This window comes from Eurosta solidaginis, chromosome 1 (genome assembly GCF_040869045.1).
Source record: "Eurosta solidaginis isolate ZX-2024a chromosome 1, ASM4086904v1, whole genome shotgun sequence".
NCBI classification, from domain to species: Eukaryota; Metazoa; Arthropoda; class Insecta; order Diptera; family Tephritidae; genus Eurosta; species Eurosta solidaginis.
The window spans coordinates 396,469,668-396,487,802 of record NC_090319.1 but is presented as its reverse complement, the minus strand read 5'-3'; the positions used below and the strand labels follow the sequence as shown (position 1 = coordinate 396,487,802).

Sequence of the window (18,135 nt, the reverse complement as noted above, 5' to 3'; positions counted from 1 at the left end):
CGGTTTCGGAGGTACCCGCGGGTCTTTTTTCGGTTTTTCGTTAATATCTTTTCAACGCGTTAACATTTTTATTTTCCGCCTTCGGATTATTAATACTGATGTCAAGACGCGTCGTTTGACACCTCTCTCGATATTTTTGGTAGCGTATTAGCAGTCGACCCCTCAACTAGACTATTACCTTATTTTTTATAAGCGTCCAACGCAGAAAGGTGTTCTGCGCAAAAATACTATGGATCCCACCCTCGGTTTCGGAAGTACCCGTGGGTCTTTTTTCGGTTTTTCGTTAATATCTTTTGAACGGGTAAAAAAAGTTAACTTCCGCTTTCGGATTCTTGATCTAGACGTGAATACGCATCTTTTGATACCTCACTCAAAAAAAGGCCCAATTTTAGGGTGGGACCCTAAACTGCACAATTACCGCGCAAAATACTATGGATCCCACCCCCAGGGTTCGGAGGGACCCCCAGTCATTTTTCGGTTTTTCGTTAATATCTTTTGAACGAGTAAAAATTTTTATTTTCCACCTTGGGATTATTGTTGTCGAGGTTAATACGCGTCTTTTGTCACCTCTCGATATTTTTGGACGTTCTAGACTATTACCGACTCTCGAAATAAAGGAAAAACTTTGTTTCTTTCAGGCTGCAGTCTGATTAAGTCATTAATTATAGTTTCGAAGTGTGTTACTGGCTATCGCCCAATTGTGAGTCGATACCTATCAAACTCGACCAAGTCCATCCAAAGAGCATGAGGTCTTTGTAGTTCATACTTCTTTTCAGTGTAACCCCATTTAATTTGTTGCGTCCCTTGTACAAATTGTCATCCTCCTAGCAGAACCTTGCAGCGGGACTTCGCTATTTTCTACTGCTCCGGGAAGTTATCCCAATCCGCGGCCAGTACCTGATCCCGGATCAGACAAATGGTTTCGTTGCCTGTGTCGGAAAATAATGTTTTTAGGACGGTCACACTCTTGCCAGCGTGTCAAGTGTAAGGGCTGGTTGCATTGCACTGGGCTAGATCCCAAGACCCATCGACCCCTTAATTTTTGCAAATCGTTTGTGATACCTTGCTCCCGCCTAAGGGCGTCCCGTATGGGTTCATCTAGCTTTTCCGCTAAATACTTTCAAATATAGTTTGCTACCCAGTTGTAAATGTATGCATCAAACATTTGAGGCAAAGCCAGCGGGCTAGGGGGCTTATAATATACCCGCGGCGGGTATGCCTGTCGTAAGAGGAACAAAAATACCAACCTCATTCAAGGGGTTGTGTAGCGCAACCGTTGCAAAGGATTGCCAGCGCAATTTATAGCTCCTCTAATGCAACTGTCAACTCCACCTACCTGTTTCTTTAACGTCCAAAGCTCTGGCGACCGCGGACATCAGGGACATGAATGTAATGAACATGTATATGTATATGTTTATTAAGTCTATGAACGAAAAGAATCTTACAGACTAGATACAAATGAATAGAAAGATATAAAAACTATATAGTCAAACTTATATATTAATTACCGTGTAAATAATAAAAAAGAAAAAAGATAACAATGAGATGAATAAATAATAAAAATAAATTACAGCCACAAATCCAGAGAAGACTTGAACGTACTGCTCGACAAAGAGAAATCAAGAAGGAAACTCCCTGAGAGTCTATTAAATACGGTAAGTGCGCGGAAAATCGGGTCAAACATGCAATAGTTAGCTCTACCGACACGCAAGTAAAAGGGCAAGAAAGTACGAAGACACCTATTAGGTACATTAAAATTAACTTTAGCTAGAAGAGCTGAACAATCCAAAGAGCCAGTGATGAGATCATAAGGAAACATTAGTAGATGCACAGCTCTCCGGATTTCAAGAGACTGGAGATTGATAAGCATGCATCGCGAGTAATAGGATGGGGTTGGATCGTCAAAGTTAATAGAAATTAAGCAAAATCTAATGAATTTTCTTTGAACCCTCTCTATTCTGGCAGAGTGGCCACTATAGATGGGATTCCAGACAACTGAGGCGTATTCTAATTTTGAGCGAACTAAAGAGATAAAAAGTGCCTTCCTGGTATAGGGATCCTTGAAGTCTTTTGCATATCTGCGAAGGAAGGCAAGGTTTCTGTAAGCCTTCGGAAGGACATAACAGATATAACTAACGAAGGAGAAAGAGGTGTCGAAGACAACACCTAGATCAATAAATTCTCTGACAGAAGCCAGTGGAACACCTGAAATACCGTAGGGCGTGGTATGCAGGGTAGACGACTTGGAAAAAGACATTTGAAAGCATTTTTTGACATTTAAGTAGAGACTATTGGCATTACACCAAGCAACAAGATTATTTAGATCATTTTGTAGGAGCACTGCATCTGGCGGGCCATTAATTCTACGAAAAATCTTAAGATCGTCTGCATATAAAAGGAAATCAGACGAATTAAAGCAGGAACCAATGTCATTAATAAAGAGCACAAATAAAAGAGGACCAAGAATGCTACCCTGAGGTACCCCGGATGTTGCCAAGAAGGGTTGGGACTTACAGTCTTCAATTTCGACGCACAAGGACCTATTCGACAAATAAGATTTTAACCATGATAGGAAAACAGAGTGAAATCCAATGGATTCCATTTTAAATAATAAGATTTTATGCGATACTTTATCGAAAGCCTTCGTGAAATCGGTGTATACAGTATCTACCTGGCAACCGTCCTGAAATGCAGAGATGCAGAAATCAGAAAACGACACTAGGTTCGTAACAGTCGAGCGACCGGCCACAAACCCATGTTGGCACGGCTCAATGACGCTTTTGATGACAAAAGTTAGCTTCTCTTTTATAATTTTCTCAAAAAGCTTCGAGCAAACTGTTAGTTTGGCGATAGGCCTATAATTAGAGACGTCATTTTTATTGCCAGCTTTAAAGATTGGACAAATGGAACTTTTTTTCCACCTCTCATCATCGAAGAAGTCTTCGTTGAGCCACGTTTCAACGATGACGTATACGTCGTAGTCAAAACGAGACGTAGCTAAAAGAAAGTCTTTAGATTTGGTGCGCATGCCGCCAACATTTTGAAAGTATACTCTCAGAGATGCACCCGAGACGAAGCTTGGGATGTCATAAGTGTTGCAATACATATCACTAGGTAACCCTACGACACAATTTGGTTTCCTCCGTTTTTTGGAAAAAAACGAAAAGGCTTTACAGTGACGTTAGAGGGCCACAAAGCAGCGTCGAATAGCTTGTTATAATCAGCTGATAGCACGCGCACTTTAAAAGAAACCCTGACCAAGGAGTTGATGTCAGCATCCCGCCTCACCAACTTAAAACAAGCCAAAGCAGAGGCATCGATTTTAATGTGTTCAGATATGTATTTGACAATTTTTTCCTCTGTAACTGAAGGCTTGAATGAAGATAAATGAATCCACTTGTATGGTACAAAGACGTCTAACTCAGCATTATTGTTATTGCCACTAACTACTGATGAATACACGACTTTTTCTTTTGGTACATTTATGCTAGGCTTCACTGTAATGTGGGCATTTGATGGCAGAGGTATTTATTAAGAGCGCTGGCAGCAGCATTGGCGTATGATTAGCGGAAGAAGAAGAGGGCACGGTGCTAGTATTTGATAACTCACTGTTAGTGGCAGTCGACGGATTGCTTGAATTTTTCATATTTCTTCTCTGCTTGGAGTTGGCAATAGACTTTACCTTAGTTGCTGCTGATGTATTTGTAGGAGTATTATCGTTATTGATAGTGAGAGTATTTGACACGAGTGGTTGCGTATTAAATGCAAGTGTAGAAGTAGAAATTGTAGATGCCAATGTACAGGTAGAAGTAGAAATGTTATTAGTGAGAGACTTTGATAATTGTGTTTGTTCATTTGTATGTGTAGGTGTGGATGGATGTTGAGAGATTAAAACAGTAGATTGATTACTTGAGAAAGCGTTTAGCATATCTGATTAGTTAGAATAAGTAGATGTAGACAAAGAAGAAAATGTAGGCAGAGCACGACTATTGTTGGAAGAAAGACCGTTTGATATTTGCAGAGGATTTGATTGCAAACTGGCGAAACATGAGTTGTTGTTGATAGGATTAGACGGGGAAGTTGACGCATTGTTTTTGTTGTTGACATTCGGAGAACTTTCAGCAACGTTCAGATTGTTGTTGGATGATTTCAACGAGTTCATTAACAAATCTTTGAGATAATCAAATTGTTTTGAAAAATTAAAAAATTTGTTATCAATAGCACTTGAGATGAGTTCAAAACCAAGTTTTTGAGCAGATAGCACAGAGTCAAGTGATTTGCGGAGCTTATCCGGCATATCAACGCACTCCTCACACAAGTAGAGCAAGTGACGATTAGATTTGATTAGTCTCACATCATAATCCGATATATTTTTGCAACATGCACGATGAAATAATCTTTTGCAAAAACCATTACACGGCACGATATTAGAGTCAGATTTCGAAAAGCATTTATTGCACTTGGCACAACAATCGTCCATTATGACAAAATAAAATGAAAGTAAACAAAATAAAACGAGAGAGCGGTAAGAAACACGTCCGCACACAACGACGACTCGTTGATATATGAACATGCAGATTACCCAGCCAAGCAGGGTGCTACACAGGCATTCTATGGTCCAGAGCCCTTCTGTGGACTCACAGAAGTGCACACTAGGGAAACCATAAGTAACTGGGAAATAAAACAATTCATACGTCACTGGATTGAATGCCCCGGCGAAGATAGGCCAAACTTTTTATATTTCCGGCAACGAAACTATACGGGGCACTGTAGTCTACGATATTACCTAAGTAAGTTAAATTTATCCAATACTCAACATTTTCGTTTCTGTGAGATGGAGGATGAAACGCCGGGACACATTATCTGCGAATGCGTCGCTCTGGCAAGGCAGATACTCTCCCATCTAGGTGGTGTGACTCTTAATCCTCATGTGATATGGAGAAAAAAACTGAGAGGAACATTAAAAGCCTCCACATACAAAATTAGGCTGAAAGGTCGTTCACAATAGATCTACACAAAGGTCGCAATGCTTCCAGGCCTAATAATAATAATAATAAAATAGGGTGTGTGAGGGCGTGATGGCCTAGAAGATTTCATGTGGTTGTTGTTGTTGTTGTTGTAGCAATGCTCGCCCCTCCTAATAGCCGCGACCGATCACAAATTGTAATCAATATCCTCTAACGGAAGTCTAAGGAAACTTGCCGTTTCAACAGGGGTGTACCATAAGGAAAGGGGTGTTAGAGGCGTTGGTTCCACATTACAATTGAAGAGATGGTTGGTGTCATGTGGTGACACATTGCAAGCGGGGCATACATTTTGTATGTCGGGGTTGATTCTGGATAGGTAAGAGTTTAACCTGTTACAGTATCCAGAACGAAGTTGAGCAAGAGTGACACGCGTTTCCCTGGGATAATTTTCGTTAAGTACTGGATTCACCGGTCAATTCCCTGCATAAAGGTCCGACGCCTGTTTATGGAGTTCACCAAGGACCTGCTTGTGTTTTTTCACTTCATACGGCTGTGTTCCCAGGTGCCGTATTTTCTCAAAATGCTTACGGAGATGACTGCTTAAGCCCCTAGGCGGTGCTGGTTCATCAATCAGATGTCTGTTGGGATGCCCAGGTTTCTGGGTACAGGAACTGTTTGGTCAGCATCTCATTTCTCTCCCTGATGGGGAGTATTCTCGCCTCATTATGCAGATGGTGTTCTGGGGACATAAAAAGACAGCCCGTGACGATTCTGAGAGCAGTATTTTGGCAGGCCTGTAGTTTCTTCCAGTGGGTGATTTTTAGGCTTGGCGACCATATGGGTGACGCGTAGCACGTTATCGGCTGGCTAATTGCTTTGTATATAGTCATGAGCGTTTCTTTATCTTTTCCCTAAGTACTGCCAGCGAGGGATTTGAGGATTTTGTTATGGCTCTGAATTCTCGGAACAATTGCGGCTGCGTGCTCACCAAAATGTAGATCCTGATCAAACCTCACACCCAAGATTTTGGGGTGTAGGACAGTCGGTAGCGTAGTGCCATCGACGTGGATGTTCAAAATGGTCGACATTTGGGACGTCCATGTTGTAAATAAGGTCGCGGAAGATTTAGTCGGTGATAATGCCAGGTTTCTCGAGGCGAAAAAACTGGAGAGATCAGGGAGGTAGCCGTTTATTTTATTGCATAGCGCATCGATCTTTGGGCCTGGGCCTGTGGCCATTATTGTGCAGTCATCGGCGTAGGAAACGATTGTGACTCCTTCCGGTGGTGAAGGTAGCTTAGATATGTAGAAATTAAACAAAAGTGGGGATAGGACACCACCCTGTGGCACCTTTTGTTTAATTCTCCTTGGTTTTGATGTTTCGTTTCTAAATTGCACCGATGCCTGCCGACCACCCAGATAATTTGCGGTCCACCTTTTAAGACATGGGGGGAGGGTAGACCCTTCCAGGTCTTGCAGTAACGACCCATGGTTGACCGTATCAAAAGCTTTTGATAGGTCTAGCGCTACGAGTACTGTTCTATGGTGGGGGTACTGATTTAAACCGCAATTTATCTGGGTGCTAATGGCATTTAGCGCGGTGGTAGTGCTATGGAGTTTTCTGAAGCCATGCTGATGAGGGGTTAGCTGCAAATTTGCTTGGAAATAAGGGAGCAAAATGGCTTCAAGCGTCTTTGCCACTGGCGATAGGAGAGATATCGGACGATACGACTCACCTATGTTAGCTGGTTTCCCAGGCTTTAGTAGCGGGACCACCTTGGCCATTTTCTATTTCTCAGGTATGACAAAGGTGGAAAGAGACAGGTTGAAGACATGCGCTAAATATTTGAAACCCTCTTTCCCTAGGCTTTTAAGCACCGGCATGGCTATGCCGTCTGGGCCCACTGCTTTGGATGGTTTAGCGTGACCAATGGCATCTTCAACTTCTCTGGCGGTGATGGTAATTGGTGACGCGCTGAATTTGTGTTTATGTGCGTGTCTATTGGCTCTCCGTCTATCTTTGCCGACCGTAGGATGCATTATATATTGTCGGCAGAAAGCGCTCGCGCATTTTTTCGCGTCCGACAGCACTTTGTCGCCAAAGGCGATGGAAACTTTGTCTTTGTGCTTACTCGGATTCGATAGGGACTTTACGGTGGACCAAAGTTTACCCACACCGGTAGAGAGGTTACAACCTCTTAGGTGCTCCTCCCATTTCGCCCGCTTGTGTTCATCCACAAGCAATCTGATGCGTTGGTTTATATCCCTTATTTGGAGGTCGCCTGGATCAAGCTGTCTTATAAGGTCACGTTCTCTCGCTAAGTTTGCGGCCTCCGCCGGAAAGTGGGGCCGGATTTCGGGAATTCTCCCGGCGGGAATAAAATGTGCCGAGGCGGATTTAATGACCTTACGTAAGGCACGCTCCCCTTGGCGGGCATCAGTCGGGATAGGGAGGGCAGCAAAGCGGCTGTCTGTAAAGGTTTTATATTCTTCCCACTTTCCTTTTTTGAAGTTTATGAAAGTGCGTTTTTCAGTGACGATGAAGTCGGCGGTACGCTCAAGCGAAATAAGTATGGGCAGGTGGTCGGATGCCAATGTTACCATCGGCTGTCAGTTGACGCAGTTTACGAGTTCTGCGCTCACGATTGAGATATCTGGCGAGCTGTGACAGCTTCCTACCATACGTGCGGGGGCGTCTCCGTTTATTGTGCAGAACGTCGTTTCTTCTATTTGATCCGCCAACATCTCACCCCTACTGTCCGCCCGCAAGTTTGAATGCCATAGATCTTGATTGGCATTGAAATCGCCTAAGATAATGCGATTGTTGCCAGTGAGTAAGGCCCTGATATTAGGGTGGTATCCACTGGGGCAACAGGTGGCAGGAGGGATGTAGATGTTGATGATTTCTAGGTTTGCATCGCCTGACCGGACAGATAGGCCTTGACGTTCTAAGACATTGTCCCTGCGGTCAATGCCAGGATCAAATATATAATATTGCGCAGAGTGGTGTATGATAAACGCGAGACCGCCCCCATTTCCGCTCTCGCGGTCTTTCCTGTGGACATTATACCCAGAGCAGGTCTGCAATGCAGATCTTGCTGTGAGTTTAGTCTCTTGAATCGCAGCAATGCGGATGTTGTGCCGCTTCATGAAATCGACTATCTCCGTAATCTTCCCAGTTAGTCCATTACAGTTTAACTGGAGAATTCTGAAATGCATAAGGGGAGACGTCGCCACTCTGGGGGCGCTTCCCAAGGCAGTCGGTTCTATGTACCGGATCGACTCGAAATTTTTCCCGACCTAGGACTATCATTTCAGTGTGACCCCCCCATTTCATGTGGTCATACTAAATCGTTCCCCAGAAGGTCGGGCTAGTACCTTAATGGTGCCGATGACTGCACAGGCCCACACGTCGATGAGCTTTGTAACAAAATAAACAGCTGTCTCCCTGATCTCTCCAGTTTCTTTGCCGACCAAATCATCGGCTACCCTATTTACAACATGGACGCGCCAAATGTCGACCATATTGAACATCCACGTCGATGGTATCACGTAACGACTGTCTTATACCCAAAATTTTGGGTATGACGTTCGATCAGGATCAACATTTGAAGAGCATGCAAACGCAACTGTTCCTAAAATCCAGAGCCGTAATAAAACCTCAAATTAGCCGGCAGCACTGGGGTAAAGACTAAGAAATGCTCATTACTACTTACAAAGCAATTGGCCGGCCGATTACATGCTACGCGTCCCCGATATGGTCGCCAAGCCTAAAGGTTACTCACTGGAACAAAATAAAGGCCTGCCAAAATACTGCCCTCAGAACCGCTACGGGCTGGCTTCTTATGTCCCCAGAATACCACTTACACAATGAGGCGAGAATACTCCCCATTAGGGAGAGATATTTTTTTCAGCATCAAACAGTTTCTGTTGAATACCCAGAAACCTGGGCATCCCAACAGACATCTGATTGATGAGGTTACATCCACCTCCCATTGGCGTAAGGGGTTGTTGTTGTTGTAGCAGTGCTTCGCCCCACCAAACAGCCGCGACCGATCACAAATTGTCATCAATATCCTCTAACGGGAGTCCAAGGAAACTTGCTGTTTCAATAGGGGTGGACCATAAGGAAAGGGGTGTTAGAGGCGTTGGTTTCACATTACAATTAAAGAGATGGTTGGTGTCATGTGGGGACACATTGTAAGCAGGGCATACATTTTGTATGTCGGGGTTCATTCTGGATAGGTAAGAGTTTAACCTGTTACGGTATCCAGAACGAAGTTGAGCAAGAGTGACACGCGTTTCCCTGGGGTGTATGCGTTCCTCTTCCGCGGGTTTCGGGTACTTTTCATTGAGTACTGGATTCACCGGACAATTCCCGGCATAATGGTCCGACGCCTGTTTGTGGAGGTCACCAAGGACCTGCTTGTGTTTTTTCGCTTCATACGGCTGGGTTCTCAGGTGCCGTATTTCCTCAAAATGCTAACGGAGATGACTCCTTAAGCCCCTAGGCGGTGCTGGTTCATCAATCAGATGCCTGTTGGGATGCTCAGGTTTCTGGGTATTCAACAGGAACTGTTTGGTCAGCATCTCATTTCTCTCCCTGATGGGGAGTATTCTCGCCTCATTATGCAGATGGTGTTCTGGGGACATAAGAAGACAGCCCGTGGCAATTCTGAGAGCAGTATTTTGGCAGGCCTGTAGCTTCTTCCAGTGGGTAATTTTTAGGCTTGGCGACCATATGGGTGACGCGTAGCACGTAATCGGCTGTCTAATTGCTTTGTATATAGTCATGAGCGTTTCTTTATCTTTTTTTCCCAGGTACTGCCAGCGAGGGATTTCAGGATTTTGTTACGGCTCTGAATTCTCGGAACAATTGCGGCTGCGTGCTCACCAAAATGTAGATCCTGATCAAACGTCACACCCAAGATTTTGGGGTGTAGGGCAGTCGGTAGCGTAGTGCCATCGACGTGGATGTTCAAAATGGTCGACATTTGGGATGTCCATGTTGTAAATAAGGTCGCGGAAGATTTAGTCGGTGATAATGCCACGTTTCGCGAGGCGAAAAAACTGGAGAGATCAGGGAGGTAGCCGTTTATTTTATTGCATAGTCCATCGATCTTTGGGCCTGGGCCTGTGGCCATTATTGTACAGTCATCGGCGTAGGACACGATTGTGACTCCTTCCGGTGGTGAAGGTAGCTTAGATATGTAGAAATTAAACAAAAGTGGGGATAGGACACCACCCTGTGGCACCTCTTGTTTGATTATCCTTGGTTTTAATGTTTCGTTTCTAAATTGCACCGATGCCTGCCGACCACCCAGATAATTTGCGGTCCACCTTTTAAGACATGGGGGAAGGGTAGACCCTTCCAGGTCATGCAGTAACGAGCCATGGTTGACCGTATCAAAAGCTGTTGATAGGTCTAGAGCTACGATTACTGTTCTATGGTTGGGGTATTGATTTAAACCGCAATTTATCTGGGTGTTAATGGCATTTAGCGCGCTGGTCGTGCTATGGAGTTTTCTGAAGCCATGCTGATGAGAGGCTAGCTGCAAATTTGCTTCGAAATAAGGGAGCAAAATGGCTTCAAGCGTCTTTGCTACTGGCGATAGGAGAGATATCGGACGATACGACTCTCCTATGTTAGCTGGTTTCCCAGGCTTTAGTAGCGGAACCACCTTGGACATTTTCCATTTCTCGGGTATGACAAAGGTCGAAAGAGACGGGTTGAAGACACGCGCCAAATATTTTAAACCCTCTTTCCTTAGGCTTTTAAGCATCGGCATGGCTATACCGTCTGGGCCCACTGCTTTGGATGGTTTAGCGCGACCAATGGCGTCCTCAACCTCTTTAGCGGTGATGGTGATTGGTGACGCGCTGAATTTGTGTTTATGTGCGTGTCTGTTGGCGCTCCGTCTATCTTTGTCGACCGTAGAATGCATTATATATTGTCGGCAGAAAGCACTCGCGCATTGTTTCGCATCCGACAGCACTTTGTCGCCAAAGGCGATGGAAACTTTGTCTCTGTGCTTAGTCGGATTCGATAGGGACTTTACGGTGGACCAAAGTTTACCCACACCGGTAGAGAGGTTACAACCTCTTAGGTGCTCCTCCCATTTCGCCCGCATGTGTTCATCCACAAGCAATCTGATGGGTTGGTTTATATCCCTGATAGGGATTATTCTCGCCTCATTATGCAGATGGTGTTCTGGGGACATAAGACAGCCCGTGGCAATTCTGAGAGCAGTATTTTGGCAGGCCTTTAGCTTCTTCATGTGGGTAATTTTTAGGCTTGGCGACCATATGGGTGACGCGTAGCACGTAATCGGCTGGGTTTTTCGGTGACGATGAAGTCGGCGGTACGCTCGAGCGAAATAAGTATAGGCAGGTGGTCGGATGCCAATGTTACCATCGGCTGCCAGTTGACGCAGTTTACGAGTTCTGCGCTCACGATTGAGATATCTGGCGAACTGTGACAGCTTCCTACCATACGTGTGGGGGCGTCTCCGTTTATTGTGCAGAACTTCGTTTCTTCTATTTGATCCGCCAACATCTCACCCCTACTGTCCGCCCGCACATTTGAATGCCATAGATCGTGATGGTCATTGAAATCGCCTAAGATAATGCGATTGTTGCCAGTGAGTAAGGCTCTGATATTAGGGCGGTATCCACTGGGGCAACAGGTGGCAGGAGGGATGTAGATGTTGATGATTTCTAGGTTTGCATCGCCTGACCGGACAGATAGGCCTTGACGTTCTAAGACATTGTCCCTGCGGTCGATGCCAGGATCAAATATATAATATTGCACAGAGTGGTGTATGATAAACGCGAGGCCGCCTCCATTTCCGCTCTCACGGTCTTTTCTGTGGACATTATACCCAGAGCAGGGCGTAAGGGGTCATCTCCGTAAGCATTATGAGGAAATACGGCACCTGAGAACACAGCCTTATGAGGCAAAAAAGCACAAGCAGGTCCTAGGTGATATAGACAAACATGCGTCGGACCTCTATGCCAGGAATTGCCCTGCGAATCCAGTATGTAAAGAAAAATACCAAGAACTATCTGAAGAGGAACGGACTCTCCCTAGGGATACGCCCGTCATTCTAGCTCAACTTCGATCTGGATACTGTAACAGGTTAAACTCTTACCTATCCAGAATGAACCCCGACACAAAACGTATGTCCTGCTTGCAATGTGTTCCGAACATGACACCAAACATCTCTTAAATTTTAATGTGGAACCAACGCCTCTAACACCACTCTCACTATGGTCCACCCCTGTTGAAACAGTAAGTTTCCTTGGACTCCCGTTAGAGGATATTGATGACAATTTGTGATCGGTTGTACCTATTGGATGGGGCGAAGCACTGCTACATCAACAACATAACACTCCCCAAAACCTTCGGGGAGTGTCCTTATCGCTGCAACAACAAAAACAACATAGTTGGGGCATGAATTGGAGCTATGTATGCATGCCAGTATAAATATACGTTTATTTATTTTTAACACGTGTACTTTCTCAGGGAGCATGCATACTATATGACCCCCCAGCGGGTTAGGGGTTAGAATATGCCCGCGGTAGGTATGCCTGTCGTAAGAGGCGACTAAAATACCATATTCAAAGGGGTTGTGTAGCGTAACCTTTTCAGGTTGCCAGCGCAATATATAGCTTCTCCAAATCCAATTGTCAACCTCACCTTCGAGTGGCGAATCCCGTTCCACTAACAGACAAGGCGCTGGCGACCCCAAGCTCATCATGGAACTTGAAGGTGGAGCGGGAGGGATGGCCTGAAGGTTTAATGTGGCCATATAAATCGTTCCCGAGATGGTGGGTTTAGCACCTTAATGGTGCTGTGTTACCGGATCTGTATCCGGCAAAGCACCATCACATCGATAACGCTCCCCAAAGCCTTCGGGGAGTAACCTAATCGCTACAACAACAACAACAGCAACTCCCCTTGTACTACTTCTGTATGCAAATGGTTGTATTAATGCCAGTTGCATTCAAAATCACTAGAAAAACATGTCATACATATGTTTCATACGTATGAAAGCACTATGCCTGCATTGATCCATAGGAATTTAACTTCATATGTAATTAAAATAACCATAACATTGATATGATGAAAGATGGCGCAACTTGAAGCCATCAACTTGGATTATAGGGACAATTAATTCACGAACAATTCTTACCGGTTTGGTCGAATCCCACCAACCTGAATATTTTCAATAAAATAAAAAAATATAAAAATTGACTTATATTTTAAAGAATTAATAATAATTGTTGCTCAATTATTATTTTGTTCATTGGGGACAACTGAAAAGGAGGAAACATATACTGGCATATTGCGATGTTACCATTTCGAAAACCCCCACGCTATCATCGTGAGGCAATTTCGTAGAGTTTTTTATTTCAACAGGTATCACCGAGTGGCTTCCCAAGGCAGTCGGCGCTTCCCAAGGCAGTCGGTTCTATGTACCGGAGCGACTCGGGATTTTTCCCGACCAAGGACTGTCATGTCAGTGTGACCCCATTTAATTTGTTTCGTCCCTCCCACAAATTGTCATCCTCCCAGCAGCTCCTTGCAGCAGGACTGCTACATATTCTCTTACTCCGGGAAGGTATCGAACCCAATCCGGGTCCGTCTCCTGACCCCGGTCCTGAGAAATGGTTTTGCTGCATTTGCCAGAAAAGAATCTTTTTAGGACGATCATACTCTGTTCAGTGTGTCTCGTGCAAGGGATGGTTGCATCGGACAGGTTGTTCTGGGCTTGATCCCAAAACCCGACGTCCACGTAACTTTTATAAATCTTTTGTGGCTCCTTGCTGCTCACGCCCAAGGGCGTCCCGTAGTCTACGCCTAAGCCCCCCCCGCACTACCTTCCAGCAGCCTCGCTGCTCAGCAAGCCACAACAAGTACCCGCTGCTGCTCGCGCCCCACGGCGCCAACAACTCAAACAGCTGTAACCACTCATAACTACTACCTTCGTAGTAGAGCTGGTAGCAATGCTGAGCATCAGCCCCTGCCCCGTCTTCTTCTTCCCCCCTCACGCCCAAGGGCGTCCCGTAGTCTACGCCTACGGCAACCCCTCGACGGGTTTCATCGCGCCATGTTGCCAGGTCGCAAACCCAAATCATCCGGGTACCCCAATGCTTGCCCAAGGGCGCCCAGTCCCAAGGCCACACCAGCAATTGCGTCCTGGCCTTCCACAACCTAGGCGTAGTCACCCGTCACTTACCCCTAGAGTGGCGGCGTAACCCCTCATGCACTTCAGAATTCTGCAGTCAAACTGTAATGGACTAACTATGAAGATTACGGAGATGGTCGATTTCATGAAGCGGCACAACATCCGCATTGCTGCGATTCAAGAGACTAAACTCACAGCAAGATCTGCATTGCAGACCTGCTCTGGGTATAATGTCCACAGGAAAGACCGCGAGAGCGGAAATGGAGGCGGCCTCGCGTTTATTATACACCACTCTGTGCAATATTATATATTTGATCCTGGCATCGACCGCAGGGACAATGTCTTAGAACGTCAAGGCCTATCTGTTCGGTCAGGCGATGCAAATCTAGAAATCATCAACATCTACATCCCTCCTGTCACCTGTTGCCCCAGTGGATACCGCCCTAATATCGAGGCCTTACTCACTGGCAACAATCGCATTATCTTAGGCGATTTCAATGCCCATCACGACCTATGGCATTCAAACTTGCGGGCGGACAGTAGGGGTGAGATGTTGGCGGATCAAATAGAAGAAACGACGTTCTGCACAATAAACGGAGACGTCCCCACACGTATGGTAGGAAGCTGTCATAGCTCGCCAGATATCTCAATCGTGAGCGCAGAACTCGTAAACTGCGTCAACTGGCAGCCGATGGTAACATTGGCATCCGACCACCTGCCCATACTTATTTCGTTCGAGCGTACCGCCGACTTCATCGTCACCGAAAAACGCACTTTCATAAACTTCAAAAAAGGAAAGTGGGAAGAATATAAATCTGCAACAGACAGCAGCTTTGCTGCCCTCCCTATCCCGACTGATGCCCGCCAAGGGGAACGTGCCTTCCGTAAGGTCATTGAATCCGCCTCGGCATATTTCATTCCCGCCGGGAGAATTCCCGATATCCGGCCCCACTTCCCGGCGGAGGCCGCGAGCTTAGCGAGGGAACGCGACCTTATAAGACAGCTTGATCCAGGCGACCCCCAAATAAGGGATATAAACCAACGCATCAGATTGCTTGTGGACGAACACAAGCGGGCGAAATGGGAAGAGCACCTAAGAGGTTGTAACCTCTCTACCGGTGTAGGTAAACTTTGGTCCACCGTAAAGTCCCTATCGAATCCGACTAAGCACAAAGACAAAGTTTCCATCGCCTTTGGCGATAAGGTGCTGTCGGATGCGAAAAAATGCGCGAGCGCTTTCTGCCGACAATATGTAATGCATCCTACGGTTGACAAAGATAGACGGAGAGCCAATAGACACGCACATAAACACAAATTCAGCGCGTCACCAGTCACCATCACCGCTAGAGAGGTTGAGGACGCCATTGGTCGCGCTAAACCATCCAAAGCAGTGGGCCCAGACGGCATAGCCATGCCGATGCTTAAAAAGAGGGTTTCAAATATTTAGCGCATGTCTTCAACCTGTCTCTTTCCACCTTTGTCATACCCGAGAAATGGAAAATGGCCAAGGTGGTCCCGCTGCTAAAGCCTGGGAAACCAGCTAACATAGGTGAGTCATATCGTCCAATATCTCTCCTATCGCCAGTGGCAAAGACGCTTGAAGCCATTTTGCTCCCTTATTTCCAAGCACATTTGCAGCTAGCCCCTCATCTTCAGAAAACTCCATAGCACTACCTCCGCGCTAAATGTCATTAGCACCCAGATAAATTGCGGTTTGAATCAATACCCCTACCATAGAACAGTACTCGTAGCGCTAGACCTATCAAAAGCCTTTGATACGGTCAACCATGGCTCGTTACTGCAAGACCTGGAAGGGTCTACTCTTCCCCCATGTTTTAAAAGGTGGACCGCAAATTATCTGGGTGGTCGGCAGGCATCGGTGCAATTCAGAAACGAAACATCAAAACCAAGGAGAATTAAACAGGGGGTGCCACAGGGTGGTGTCCTATCCCCACTTTTGTTTAATTTCTACATATCTAAGCTACCTTCACCACCGGAAGGAGCCACAATCGTTTCCTACGCCGATTACTGCACAATAATGGCCACAGGCCCAGGCCCAGAGATCGATGAGCTATGCAATAAAATAAACGGCTATCTCCCTGATCTCTCCAGTTTTTTCGCCTCGCGAAACCTGGCATTGTCACCGACTAAATCTTCCGCGACCTTATTTACAACATGGACGCCCCAAATGTCGACCATATTGAACATCCACGTCGATGGCACTACGCTACCGACTGTCCTACACCCCAAAATCTTGGGTGTGACGTCTGATCAGGATCTACATTTTGGTGCGCACGTAACCGCAGTTGTTCCGAGAATTCAGAGCCGTAATAAAATCCTCAAATCCCTTGCTGGCAGTACCCGGGGAAAAGATAAAGAAACGCTCATGACCACATACAAAGCAATTAGCCAGCCGATTACGTGCTACGCGTCACCCATATGGTCGCCAAGCCTAAAAACTACCCACTGGAAGAAACAACAGGCCTGCCAAAATACTGCTCTCAGAATCGCCTCGGGCTGTCTTGTTATGTCCCCAGAACACCATCTGCATAATGAGGCGAGAATACTCCCCATCAGGCAGAGAAATGAGATGCTGACCAAACAGTTTCTGTTGAATACCCAGAAACCTGGGCATCCCAACAGACATCTGATTGACGAACCAGCACCGCCTAGGGGCCTAAGGAGTCATCTCCGTAAGCATTTTGAGGAAATACGGCACCTGAGAACCCAGCCGTATGAAGCGAAAAAACACAAGCAGGTCCTTGGTGAACTCCATAGACAGGCGTCGGACCTTTATGTCGGGAATTGCCCGGTGAATCCAGTACTTGAAGAAAAATATCCAGAACTCGCGGAACGCATACTCCCCAGGGAAACGCGTGTCACTCTTGCTCAACTTCGTTCTGGATACTGTATCAGGTTAAACTCTTACCTATCCAGAATCAACCCCGACATACAAAATGTATGCCCCGCTTGCAATGTGTCGCCACATGACACCAACCATCTCTTTAATTGTAATGTGGAACCAACGCCTCTAACACCCCTTTCCTTATGGTCCACCCCTGTTGAAACGGCAAGTTTCCTTGGACTCCCGTTAGAGGATATTGATGACAATTTGTGATCGGTCGCGGCTATTAGGTGGGGCGAGCATTGCTACAACAACAACAACAACAACAGTGGTTTCCTATACCCGCTCGATGACCTATGTAATAAAATAAACTACCTGATCCAGTTTTTCGCCTCTCAAAACCTGACATTGTCACCGACGAAATCTTCGGCGACTTTATTGACAACATGGCCATGGCAATTGTCGACCATATTGGACATCCACGTCGATGGCATTACGCTACCGACGGTTTTACATCCAAAAATACTCTGTATGACGCTCGATCAGGAACTACATTTTTGCGAACAAGCAACCGCAATTGTACCTATAATTCAGAGCTGTAATAAAATCCTCAAATCTCGATAAAGAGATAAAGAGACGCTCATTACCACTTACAAATCAATTGGCCGGCCGCTGCATGCTACGCGTCCCAGATATAGTCGGCAATCCTAAAGGTTACTCACTGGAAGAAAATACAGGCCTGCCAAAACACTGCTATCAGAATCGCTGCGGGTTGTCTTCTTATGTCCCTAGAACACCACTAACACAGAGAGGCGAGAGTACTCCCTATTTGGGAGGGAAATGAAATGCTGAACAAACAGTTTCTATTGGACACCCAGAAGTTTTATCCCATTTTTACACTCTTTACGTTAATTTGTACAAGGTGTATTTGTATTGTATTTTTATTTGAAAATTTGTTCCTAGGACAACAATTTAACAAATTATTTTATATTGCTAGTCAGGAATAGCATGAGCTATATAAACTTAACATTAATCATATTGTAACGAATTTACTGCAATTCCCCTTATTTGCAATCTTCTGCCAACGTTCGTATCGCTAAACTGTTGAATAAATAACTCCAATATTGAATAAT

General features: G+C 45.5%; 1 protein-coding gene across 8 annotated transcripts in view; it reads left to right on the top strand.

Moving 5' to 3' along the window:
* Positions 1-18,135, top strand: part of H (Hairless) — a 182,652-nt gene that overhangs the window by 1,534 nt on the left and 162,983 nt on the right. The window contains exon 1 of one of the 8 annotated variants that reach the window (XM_067763740.1): positions 1,618-1,655. The exons of the other annotated variants lie outside the window; for them this stretch is intronic. The gene's annotated coding sequence lies outside the window, so the exon portion shown is untranslated. Of the gene's footprint in view, positions 1-1,617; positions 1,656-18,135 lie in introns of those variants that run through there. 8 annotated transcript variants of the gene reach the window in all.